Source organism: Lycorma delicatula, chromosome 13 (assembly GCF_047948215.1).
Source record: "Lycorma delicatula isolate Av1 chromosome 13, ASM4794821v1, whole genome shotgun sequence".
NCBI classification, from domain to species: Eukaryota; Metazoa; Arthropoda; class Insecta; order Hemiptera; family Fulgoridae; genus Lycorma; species Lycorma delicatula.
The window spans coordinates 12,015,818-12,028,641 of NC_134467.1; the positions used below are offsets into that span (position 1 = coordinate 12,015,818).

The 12,824-nt window shown below is 30.2% G+C and overlaps 1 protein-coding gene across 3 annotated transcripts in view; it reads left to right on the forward strand.

Moving 5' to 3' along the window:
• Positions 1-12,824, forward strand: part of LOC142334127 (uncharacterized) — an 82,708-nt gene that overhangs the window by 15,227 nt on the left and 54,657 nt on the right. Inside the window, exon 1 of one of the 3 annotated variants that reach the window (XM_075381861.1) lies at positions 6,975-7,101. The exons of the other annotated variants lie outside the window; for them this stretch is intronic. The gene's annotated coding sequence lies outside the window, so the exon portion shown is untranslated. Of the gene's footprint in view, positions 1-6,974; positions 7,102-12,824 lie in introns of those variants that run through there. 3 annotated transcript variants of the gene reach the window in all.

The window sequence follows — 12,824 nt, forward strand, 5'->3', positions numbered from 1 at the left end:
CAAGAAAGTATAAAAAACCGTTTCAATATAAAATAATTTTCATTATTATTATTATTTTATGATATCATCAGACCCCTACACAATATGTAATGTTAAATTACATAAACTTTAAAATACGTATAATATGAAAGATTAATACAATGTTGACCCTTGTGTTTATAAAAATAATCCGTTTTAAAATAAAGGTGCCGAATCCGTCAGCCTTTGTATTTTTAACATGCCAAAATATTAATTTCATAATAAAAAAAAAATTAAAATAATTTAATGTTGATATGCTGTCGATTCAAATTTGTTAATAGATGCACTTTGACGCGTCAGTTGAGTATTTGTTTTAGTAACGCGGAAGACATAACAATTTTTATTCACCCGCTGTCTAACGAATGTAACGTATGTACCAGCGGTTGCTAGGAAACCGAATCCTCACTTCCTCTTCATACAACCATTCAAGGTTACACAGTTAGAACGTAAATGCATCAGTTATATACTGTATTTTATAAAATTATAACTATACAAAAATATAAAATTAAACCCTTTAACACTACAAACGTTTTCATCACCGATGTATTTATTTTTTTATATTCTATTTATTTATTCTATCTATTTTTTTTATTCTATTTTTTTAAATTTATTTATATTATTTCGATTGAAATTACTGAAAAAAAATGCTTGTTAGTCAAAAATTGGATTAAACACCTGTCACTTTTTTAGTGTATGAAACCTACCTAAACAATTGCCGATGGTGTTGTCTAGCATGAGACTCGAACCTGACACCTTCAGCATATCAGTAGGTTTTTAAAAGAGTAGTGTCTTTAATTTAAGAGTGGTGTTTTAAATTTTTTTTTTCATATTTTTTTTATATATTTGTGTCATTGTTTGTTTTTCTTCATAAAATAATGAACTATAACCAATAATCCTTTTCGGCACGCCGGAAAGCGGAGTAGATTTCAACGGTGTTAAGTAGGGGATAAAAAAAGATTTCCACCTTAAATTTAAGAAAAAACTTCAAATTTATTCAACGGTTACCTGTGAAAAAAAGGTTTATATGTTTAGCATACTACAAGTCCCATATCTTTTTACAATTCTAGCAACATTTTGTTCATCTCTTGCCGTAAGGGTTGGTCATATCAAAAATTGTTTCGTATAAAAGTTTTAGGTAATGTTTAGAGGACTAACGATTACTTTAACCGATTCCACACTGTTCCTATATGATATTTTGTCTTCGAAACCTCATTTTTTCACCCCCTGGCCCAACGGTTGGCCCTTATATCAAGAAACTTTACTAAGATAAGTTTTAGGCCCTTATCCAAAGAATAGTAGGAACTTCAAACGAATTCGATATTTTACTTAATAAGAAAGTTATAACGATATTTTGTTTTTTTTCGAAAAAGCCCCCCCCCCCCATTTCCACCCCCATGGTCCGATTTTGCCCATTAAAAAACTTGACCAAGATTTTGGGTCGTTATACTTTATGTATCAATTTGAAAGTGATTGGCGCAAAATTACAGCAGCTATCGTGTCCACAAGAAAGTGAAATATATATATATATAAATGTATGCATAAAATTTCGAACTGACGATGGTTTTGGGGTCTGGAGGATGTGAAACGCGAAGATATGTCTAAATTTTCGGGAAGTCGAATCATGGTACCCATTACAATAGGAAGCTTTCTTATGAAATACCCAAAAGTAGGCACCGGAATGTACCGATCACTAGCTGAAAATCCCGACTCGTTAGTTAAAGTTAAATTTCGTTACGAGTTAAATTTCTCATTTAACTTTTGTTTTATCGTTATATCAATTTTCATCATTCAAAAAAAAAAATATTTTACACAAGAGCTAATCAATTTTGGACACTTAATAATCACATTCCAAGACGCCGCCCGCTAGGGCAACCCGCCTAAAGGGCCTAGCTACGGAAACGTGCCTGAGGCATCCCCTGCAGCTAGTGAATATACAAGAACGAAGTATAAAATGTCTAAACAAATATAGATTAAACTTCAAACATTACTTTATGTTAGTATTAATAAGAAATAGATGTCTCTGTCTCTCTCACTCTCTCTCTCTCTCTCTCTCTCTCTCTCTGCGTGTGTGTGTGTGTGTGTGTGTGTGTGTGTGTGTGTGTGTGTGTGTGTGTGTGTGAGCGAGTGGGGGGTGCGCGCGCATTTGTATTGTAGATGTGCTTACTGTATACGTAGTAATCAGCTAAGTTTGATAAATTTAGAAACAGTGTAATCATATCATTACCCCCTTACATACCATCGCTAATATTTTTTATATTCTATAATAATTTGTGATTCAGTTATTTTTCTTTTAAGATGATTAGTTATTGAAGACGTTACAGTCTAAACAGATGAATTTTAAAAGTTACTTTCATTTATTATGTTGTACAATTAATTGTAAGTTATCACGGTTAATAAAAAATATTTTAAAAAAAATTGGAATAAATTTTTGTTGAAAAAAAAATTAATAATAAATCTGACCATCTAACATAAAAACCGACCGTCTTGATCTGCAGATCAATGTCTTACACATCAATGTAAGTTTCAAAAAAGTGAGAAAATATTTTAGTACAGTCAATTTGTATTTTTATTTGAAAATCCTTTCCTACCGATTGATCTTTTGTCCATGCGTTAGGAGCGATGAGGGAAGCTTAACTCCAGATTTTTAATATCCCCCTCCATAGATTTTTGAAAAAAAGTTTTTGAAATGCGTTTTTCTCTGAATCTATCCATTTTAAAGAAAAGTTTTTCAAACAAAAAATGTAGAGGACATTCTCCTCTATAAATAATGTTTTTAAAGTTAAGCCGTATAATTTAAAATTGAGATACTAGGTGGCGCTGAAGTTGGAAAAAACGGTTTTTTTTTGGTTTTTTCACCGGAAAAAATTGTTTTTCGTCTGTATTGCATTTGGAAAAGTTGTTAATCTCAAAAAAACAGACGACTTTTATTGAAACAATTTTCTTGTACGACTTAGCATTCCAGAGTTATAGCGGTACAATGGCAACGCAGCGGTCCTATTGTTACTGTAGCCGGGGAGATCGGCATTGTTCAGCGATTTCGAACACGTGCCCGATTCACAACATTTCCACACTTTCAAAAGCTACAGCTCCAAAACGGTAAGTCGTACAAGAAAATTGTTTAAATAAAAAAAAGTTGTCTGTTTTTTTGAGATTAATGACTTTTGGAAAACGCCTAACATATGGAAAAAACATCAATCGGTAGGTAAGGATTTTCAAATAAAAATACAAATTGAATGTACTATGTGTAAAGTATTTCATACTGAACAATAAAGGCAATTTACCTTTCTAAAATATACAGCTAATTTATTAGTCGCCAAATGCAGACGCAGGTAAAAGATTTTGTTATTAACAGAAATCTAAATTTTTTTAAAACAAAAAACAGAATTTCAATAAAATATTGACACCCGAAATAATTAATAAGTAGCAACTATTAAAGCACATTTAAGTAGAAATTAAATACAAAAAATTTAGTCTACAAAATAATCAGAAACGTCTCTTTTAGTGTATCGATACTTACTTGAAAGCAAATTATTTTTATTATGTATAAAGTAATCTATATAAATTTTAGTTAATTTAAATTAAAATATATTTGATTAAACTATAAATAATCATTTGTTAAAGCCTTATAAAGTGTGCAAATGAAAAAAACGTTTAGTTCATTAAATTCCGACAATTACTGCTAACTTAACCTAACTTTGTAATTAACATACATGCAAAACACATTATTAAAAGAACTTACCTAGTTTACATGTTGAATTCTTTTCTGAATGGTCGTTTAGATTCGTTTAAAATATTCCTAAATATAATAATGTTCGCCAAATACAAATAATCAAGTAAACAAAATTTGATACGGCTTTAATAACGACGCTACAGATCGTAAAGAAATATTATTTGGTGTATTTGACAACTTTAATCGTTAATAACAATAATATTAATTTAACAAATTATAGAAAGAAAAGATTAGATAATATATATATATATATATATAAGTTGGTTTATTTTCCCTACATTGCTTTATATAATGGAACAGGTAATAATATTATAAACGAATATAATTTTTCATCAACGTAACACATTTTGACACACGCAGTTTTTTTTTGTTGACGAATTACGGCGCAAACCAGATGGGAAGGACGGGAGTCGGAACAGTCCAGAAATTTTGCTATCTTGTCCCATTCACGTGCACAATCATCACTTCGTACAACGTTACCACAGGAAGTAAATTTTGTTCAGAGCCATCTTTTTATTTTACTAATGTTAGTTTTTTATTTATTATTACTTCCTTATATTAATAATACAGATTACTGAATTCATTAGTTTTAATTTTCGAGTTAATAGTTTTTAATTCCTTGTACGAATTAAAGAAAGTAGATTATGATCGCGAAAAATTTCGGTTTTCAGATTTCAATGGAAATATCCGTTTTGACCATCCCTGAATCCATTTTTACTAGTTTTGGCGTGACGTTTGTACATATGTATCTCGCATAACTCAAAAACGATTAGCCTTAGATTGTTGAAATTTTGGATTTAGGACTGTTGTAATATCTAGTTGTTCACCTCCCCTTTTGATTGCAATCGACTGAACAAAACGGGCCCAAAATCCAAAAAATAATAAGCCCTCACTGAGAGCTTTTCAACGATATATCATAAGTATATATATATATATTTCACTTATTTTATATTATGGACACGATAACTGCCGTAATTTTGCGCCAGTCACTTTCAAATTGATACATAAAATATAACTACCCAAAATCTCGATCGAGTTCGTTAATGGGAAAAATCCATGGGAGTGGAAATGGGGTGGCTTTTTCGAAAAAACAAAACATCGCTATAACTTTCTTATTAAGTAAAATATTGAACTTCCGTTCAAATTCCTATAAGGGCCTAAAATATATGTAAGTAAAGTTTTTTGATATCGCCAACTATTGGCCCAGGGGATGGAAAAAATGGGGTTTTGAAGACAAAAAAATCATACCTCCCTTAATAGGCACAATATCGAATCTGTTTAAAGTGATCGTTAATCCTCTAACATTACCTAAAGCTTTTGTCTGAAACAATTTTTGATATGACCAACCCTTACGGCAAGGGACGACCAAAATATTGCCGGAATTGTAAGATTTCCTAAAATTGTCGTACGCTAAACATGTGAAACTTTTTTTTCACGTGCAAATTATTTTTGTATCGAGTAAATATGAAGTTTTTCTTAACATTAAGGTGGAAATCTTTTTTATTCCATACTTAGCACCGGTGAAATCTACCTTCGCCTTCCGGTGTGCCGAAAGGGTGTTTTTAAATATTATAACACTTTTAAACTACTTTCAATATAATTTATTGTAAACGTATTTTTTAAATGTAATCAATAATTAAAAAAAAAAAAAATGCTTTAATTTTGCTATAAACTTTTATTTTCTTTTATAATTACATTATTTTATGTGAATTTTTTTTGTGGTTTTCCGAGAAAAATAAATTACGATTATAAAAAAGTAATCAAGTATACCAAGTATAACCGGCCTCCGTGACGCGAGTGGTAGGGTCTTGGCCTTTCATCCGGAGATCCCGGGTTCAAATCCCGGTCAGGCATGGCATTTTCACACACGCTACAAATCATTCATCCTATCCTCTGAAAGTAATACCTAACGGTGATCCCGGAGGTTAAAAAAAAAAAAAAAAGTAATAATAACTATGTTTCTTTCCAAACCGTTAACTGCCATTCTTATTTCATAATTAAAAAGAAAAAATAACTGCATGTTAATGTTGTCAATTGATATTAATAAATTATTTAAGATAAAATAGATTATGAATATTTATTTTTATAATGCGTGATGAAGATAAAAGTTCCTTACCGCCCTGTCTCATCAGCGTTTTGTTGCTGTACACAGTTATGTAACCGTTCCTCACTCCAGTCACGTACGTTCAAGGTTAACAGAGTCTTATCGCTTTTATATATCCCTTTACCCAGTGGCAGGAAATAAAGTCAAAAATATAAAATAAAACAACTTAAAGCAACTTTCAGCTTTGTGTTCGCATTCACCTCTGATGGTTTTTATTTGTTTGTTTTTGAATTTCTTGTCGGGTTAAGAATTATTTTTATGTTCAAATTAAGAATGAAATATTAAAAAAAAAAAAAAAAACGTTAATTCAAAGAGCCGAACCCAGTACCTACAGTTTTTTTTAATCGGGTTAACCTTTTTCTTTTTTTTCTGTTTAGCCTCCGGTAATTACCGTTTAGATAATACTTCAGAGGATGATATGTACGAGTGTAAATGAAGTGTAGTCTTGTACAGTCTCAGGCCGACCATTTCTGAGGTCCTATTTTCTAGATGTAACCGGGTATCGAATCTGGAACTTTTAGTCTAGCAGGTAAAGTAGGTACCTCTCTAATAGCACGGAAGTCATGTTACATCTAAAAAAGATTAATACTGTTTTTTTTTTTTAATTCCTGATTTGATATTTAAAAAATATAATAACACTTAATAACAAAATTGTATTGTACTATATACTGAACTTGATTACGTATATAAAATGATTATTACAGGCAATTAAATAATAAGTAAAAATCTCGTTATAACCCCTTTGTGTACGGTTGGCTGTGTTGTAGTATATGTCCTTTTATAGTTTTAAGTGAAAATTTATTCTCTTTAATATTTTATCTAATTATAAGTCGGGCGAGATCGATAGTAAATTTTAAAAACAATTTAATATTAGAGGACGTGTAACCGATGGTCTCATGTTAAAAAAACATTGACGGTGAAAGAAACAATTTGCGAACCGAATTTTAGATGTAATAATTTTTCATTATAATTTTGAAAACAAGTGGTTGTGTCTTTCGATGTGTCTATCGATGACGGTTGATTCCGTTGGCTAGGGGGGGGGGGGTGATGGAGAAGCGCGTCATGAGTGTAAACTAACGAAATTCACGGAGATGTTTTGTCTTGTAGTTAGTTATTGGCGGGAATTATCGGTAGATAGATGACTGAATATGCTGTACTGTTAATGCCTCGAGTAACCGCTGTTAACCTAACCTATCCACTTGTAACGTGATCCAATTTACATCTTTTTACTGAAATATTTCTTATTAAGGTGAGTTGTATTTATTTTTTTTTTAATATTATTACAATTTTTGAAACAATAATTGGCAGTTGTTTTATTCTGTGTATGTGTTATTCAAATTATTTATTAGATTAAAAATGTTAGAACCCAATTTACTCTCGTCTATTTTTACAAAATAAATTTAATTTATCTCTTAATAGCGGCTAAACAGTATCGAAAAAATAAACAAGTTATATGTTTGTAAGAGTATTTCGTGAGTGATATATTAGATGTATTTCGTGTTAAATATATTAAGTTTTAAGCCGGGTAACGAGAATGAAGCTAATCAAGAAAATAATTCGCATCTGTATCGTTATCAAAAATATACTGATTTACTGAATCTCCTAGGTTCGACACCTAAATAGCTTACCGTTTATTCACCGATCTCAATTAATGTCGTTAAATATTCATAAATGAATGTCTCGGGAATAACACAAACATTTGAAAAAAAATATTTTTTGATAGGAAAGAAAGTAACAAATAATCGTTTTAATAAATTTGTAAAAATATTTTTAGAAATTTATCGGCGTAGTTTTTATTTAACATATATATATTTAATAATATAAGTAAGAAAGGAAAAAACATCGGTAGTGAGTTTGTAGAAGGCAACCAATATTTTATAATATGAGTTCGACACCCGATAAAGACTCGGTATAATCGTGTATCATCTTAATAATTATGCGTACATAACATTTAAAGCAGAAATTATTCGTAAACAGTACAACGAGATATATACAACAAATAGTTCATTACAGATTTTTATATTTAACATTTCCCGTGTTTACTTTATATTTTTTAAGCTAAATTAAAAAAAATCACAACATTGTTGAAAATGTATAGTCGATCGTTCTTTTAGAGGAAAACTATTTTTAAGAAAGATATAACGACCCTCCTTAGATCGATCGGTTGATAAATTAAGCGACTGATATACCGATAATCCTAGCTTCGAATCTCGGCATCGTTTGGCATTCCTTATCGGTTACAGTTCATCTAATTCTTTACGTACAATTATAAACGACGCAAAATAAAGAAATTACAAAAAAACTATGTTTATTTGGCTGATCAAAGGAGCACTGAAATTAAAAAAAAATTGAAGTAAAAAATTTAACGATGTACTCGTATTTTCGAAGTAAAATTCTATACGCGTAATTTTTTATTACTACAAACGACGTTGTAACTTTTCTTCTCGTCGGGAAAAATCTTTGGATCAGAGGTTAAATTTTACGTAAATTTTTCATTTACAGTTACCGTTTTTTTGTTATAATTCCAACGAGAAATTTTTTAAAGCTTTTTCACGAACGGAAAGGCATTAATAAATTTAAAAAGTGTCGAAAACCTTAACGGTCAATTTTTTTATTACAAAGTTTTTGTAAAAATGCACTTTGAGTGAGAAAATTGAAAAAATACAAACATGTTTAAGTAGCCCACCGCATACAGCGAGAGAGATTGACGGAGGGGGCGAGTGAGAGAGTGACTGGGAGAGAGAGGGGTCGAGTGAGAGACAGAGCGGGTAGTGTGAGAGAGCGAGGGTGATGGAGAGAAATTGAGAGAGGGTTTGGTAGGGGGATCAATGATGGAGAGGAAGCGAGACAGAGGGTCTCTCTCTCTCTCTTACTTCTCTTCTCTTCTAATACTATTCTTAATACGGAGTGGTATATAATCGCAGCTCTAACATTGTGACTACAACAGGTGCCTATGTTGCCAATTATCCTGACTTTTCCTTCCCCCCTGGCCCTTTGGCAACCAAGATCGGCATCAGTTAATTTACTTAGTTGCGTTTGAGTTATTCAACACTTTTACATAGAATACATTTTCCAAGCTAACCCAGTAAGGAAGATGAATGAAAAAAATAATTTTTAATATTTTTGTAAAATTTTTATTATTTATTTATTTTTTAATTTAATAATGAATCATATTATTATTTTACTATTATTTATATTTATATATTAAAAAAAAAAAAAAAATTAAATCGTGTTAAATTCTTTGTGTTTGACAATAAGGTCAATGAACTTATTTGATATTTATCGTTTATGTATTAGTGTTAAAAACTTAAAAATCATACTTGATAACTTTTTTGTTTATTTTAATTTTTTTTTATGTTATAATACAATTAGTAAAATAATCACTGATTTTATACATCCGACTCTCGGTTAACCGGACTTATATATTTTATTTATCCGTAAAATTTACATAAACTATTGCTTGTTTAAGTACTCGAATTATCAGAGACCCTTATGTCAAGCCTCTTTTTGCCCTTTTCCATGACTTTTTTCATTCATAAAAACTATAATTTTTTAATTTATAAAGAAAAAATCATTAACAAAAGTATAAAGAAAAGTTTATACTGGATTTACTCGTAAAAATAATACGCATTTTTCATGCAATTAAAATGTTTAATTTGTAACTCGCTAGTTCGATTTTTTTTTTACAAAACTGTTGATCATTTTATGAAAAAAAATGATTACGATAACTTTTGTTATTAATTTTGTAAAAGTGCTTTTAAGCACTTTTAAGCATCTGATATAGACTTAATTACTATACATTCCACACAAACTGGAGTCTGTGTATAATACATCGTTTCCTGAGGAAAGAATCCATTAATTTCTCGCATTCTTTCTTGCGATTGTGATAAATATAAACCGTCTCTGGTATAGGAGGTACCAATAAGAATTGCTTTCTCGGATAGTAATGATGCTCGGTATATACAGCCTTCGTTGAGGTGAAAGAAGTGAAGGTGTCATTTGTACGACTGAACATCATTTCAGTTTCAGTAGGTTAGTACCTTGTTACGCGACAACATATATTAGCTAAGTAAAGTATTTAACGGGAAACGGCTTCTTCCTAATTCTTCTTAAAGAATTTGCTAGCCGTAACTCGATTACAAACTGTTTTCGGACGTATGTTTGTACGAACCCTTCTTTTTAATTTCAAGCTCTAAAATCGGTTCCCAAATTATTTCTCTTTACTCCTACATCATCTTGTGTTTATATATATATATATATATTTAATTACAAAAATTAAAATATAAAGTAAAAATACGCAAATATAAAATGTATAGTTTACATTTTATAAAATTACCTTTTTAAAAACATCATTTATGATAAAATAATTTCTTCACTAAAAGTCTTAATAAAGTTTGTAAATTCGATGCGACGATCTACTTGAACGTTTAAAAAATTTAGACGGGATTACTCTCCTCTTTCAATGAGAAATATAATTTTTGTAATTATGAAATAATTTCATAGAATCTATACACATACATAAAAAAATATGTCAGCGATTCGAATTAAATTTGATTTGACTATATTTATTCCTTATAATATTTAACATAACTAATAAATAAAATAAATATCGTGGAGGTTGGAAATTGAAAGCGCCCTTGAGAAGTTAGATCCGATAACGAAATTATTATCCACTATAGTGCGGTAAGAAATTAAATGATCTTTATACCCTTCAAAATTTACGCGCGCACACGCACCCACAGAGAGAGAGAGAGAGAGAGTGAGTGTTAGAGAATTTTCGCGCTGTCTGGGACAGAGTGAGGTTTAAGAGACGGGGTGATGATAGTGATTGTGATGTTTTATTACTTTCCAAGAGCGACTCTTATTTTGATAATCGTATTCTCTAAATAAGTATATAATTTCGTATCAAATTCTTACGGTATTTTGTATTTCACTTTTAGTCGTTTCTGAAATATTAAATTTCGTATTTTAAAATGTTTGAAATTTATCGGTGATAAATTATAATTTTAAACTTGTATTTACGAGAATAAAAAGTAAAAACAAAAATAATAGTAATGTAAAAACATTGGCAAAAGATACCAGAATCGATACCAGCAATATATACCACATTTGTTTCGCGTCGCTCTAGTAGATAGGTGGTGCAAATGACTTGTCGAGTCCGTAACCTTGCACACATCGGTTCGAATCCGACTTCATCACATATTTTTTTATTTTTTATTTAATATAACTAATGGAAATATTTATATTATTATTTTAACACAAGGATGAATGTCGTAGTCTTTTTTTCATAAGTTAATATTAATAAAATAAATTTAACTATTAATAATATTAAATAATAAATTTATAAACAAGCTCATTCAGTGTTACATCTTTGTTTATTGTGTTTACTAAATCGTGAGCACTTACTCTGTACAAAAAGCAATGTATATTAGAAAATAAACAAAATGCATTGACAAACAATACTTTCAAAAAAATCCGAAAGTTTAAATATTGTAACGGGTAGAGAAACTTCTAGTAAAATGACAGAATAAGAAAGAGGGAGAAAATGAAAAAATGTAAATCGAGAATTTGACGGACAAAAAAAAACGAACAAAAGGGTAAATCGTACTGTTACTACAGATCAAGCCCTACGCCCGTAAATATAAATACTGTCGAGGGCCACCGAACTTGAGTTCATTGGCGGGAACATTAGAAACGTGTGTGCGGTAAGTCGAACGTACGAGCGAAGAATGCGTCGGAACGAAACAACGCACGGGGTGATATTTATACCCGTATTAATTTCAGAGCCGGGATATCGGTCCCTTGTTGCTGGATCTTTCTTATTCGGTTATTTATTAATTAACAGCTATACAGAGTGATTCAGGGATGATAGGGCAACTTTAACAACTCATTCTACAGGCTAAAAATAAGAAAAAAGTTTACATAAATATAGGTCCGAAAACGCTTCGTTAGCGAGTTATACGGGGTGAAATATTTCGCTCGAGTTTCAATTCCTCCGGGTAAATTAAGGCTTTCAGAAATTCTGGGAAGGTCAATTAAGAGGGCAAGTTCAATTGTTTCTTATAGTTTTTGAGCTGGGATATCGAAAAAATAGGTCCCAGAACCTTATCTCTTTTAGTTTCTAAGATATCTCGTGTAAAACGCCAAAAATAGGGTCAAAAAACACATTATTTTACTTTTACGTACAATAACGTTGTTAAATTGCCAATAAATCGTACATCTTTTAAACATAAATTGTAGAGAATTTAATTACAAGAAGATTAACGTAAATAATAATGTCAACAAAAAAGAAATAAAATTTTAAACATGTCGACTTTTATTAACAACAAAACCGACGAAAACTTAGAAGAAAATGTTACAAAAAAAAAAAAGAAGTGAAATGTGTTGATGTTTATTAATTAGACAATCCATTGGCGATCATAATAAATATTTTGAATCGGTATATCGATATATATATATTCGCTTTTGTGAAGACAGGAAACTATTTCATTTCTCATTCTATATTCCCTAGTAACCCTGAAAAAAGGTTTTTTATTGAAATTTTTTTTCATATTTCTTCGTACGAGAGTTTTGTACATTTATGTGTGTGTAACTCTTGAAAAGATATAAATAAATCCTCTTTCTGTAATTCTAAATTAGTTTATCAGAGCAAAGGCATTATTTTACTTTTCGCTGAAAAAATAATAAAATAACAAACTGTAGTAAATCGTAAAGATACCGTAATAGATTTAGACAGATCTTAGAACTAATAATATGATTCGACACCCCCCAAATTTATTTTGTATATAATCGTATAATTGAGGGTACAAATTAAAATAAAGGACTGTATAAATTTTATAATTGAATTTATTCATACGCATAAGAAATTTTACACCGCAATAAATTCATTAAATAAAAAGCCTAACTTTAAATTCACTTCTTTGATTTTTTCTCCTGTTCTTTCTATTTTTATTAAAACATTCCTTTCTTGAT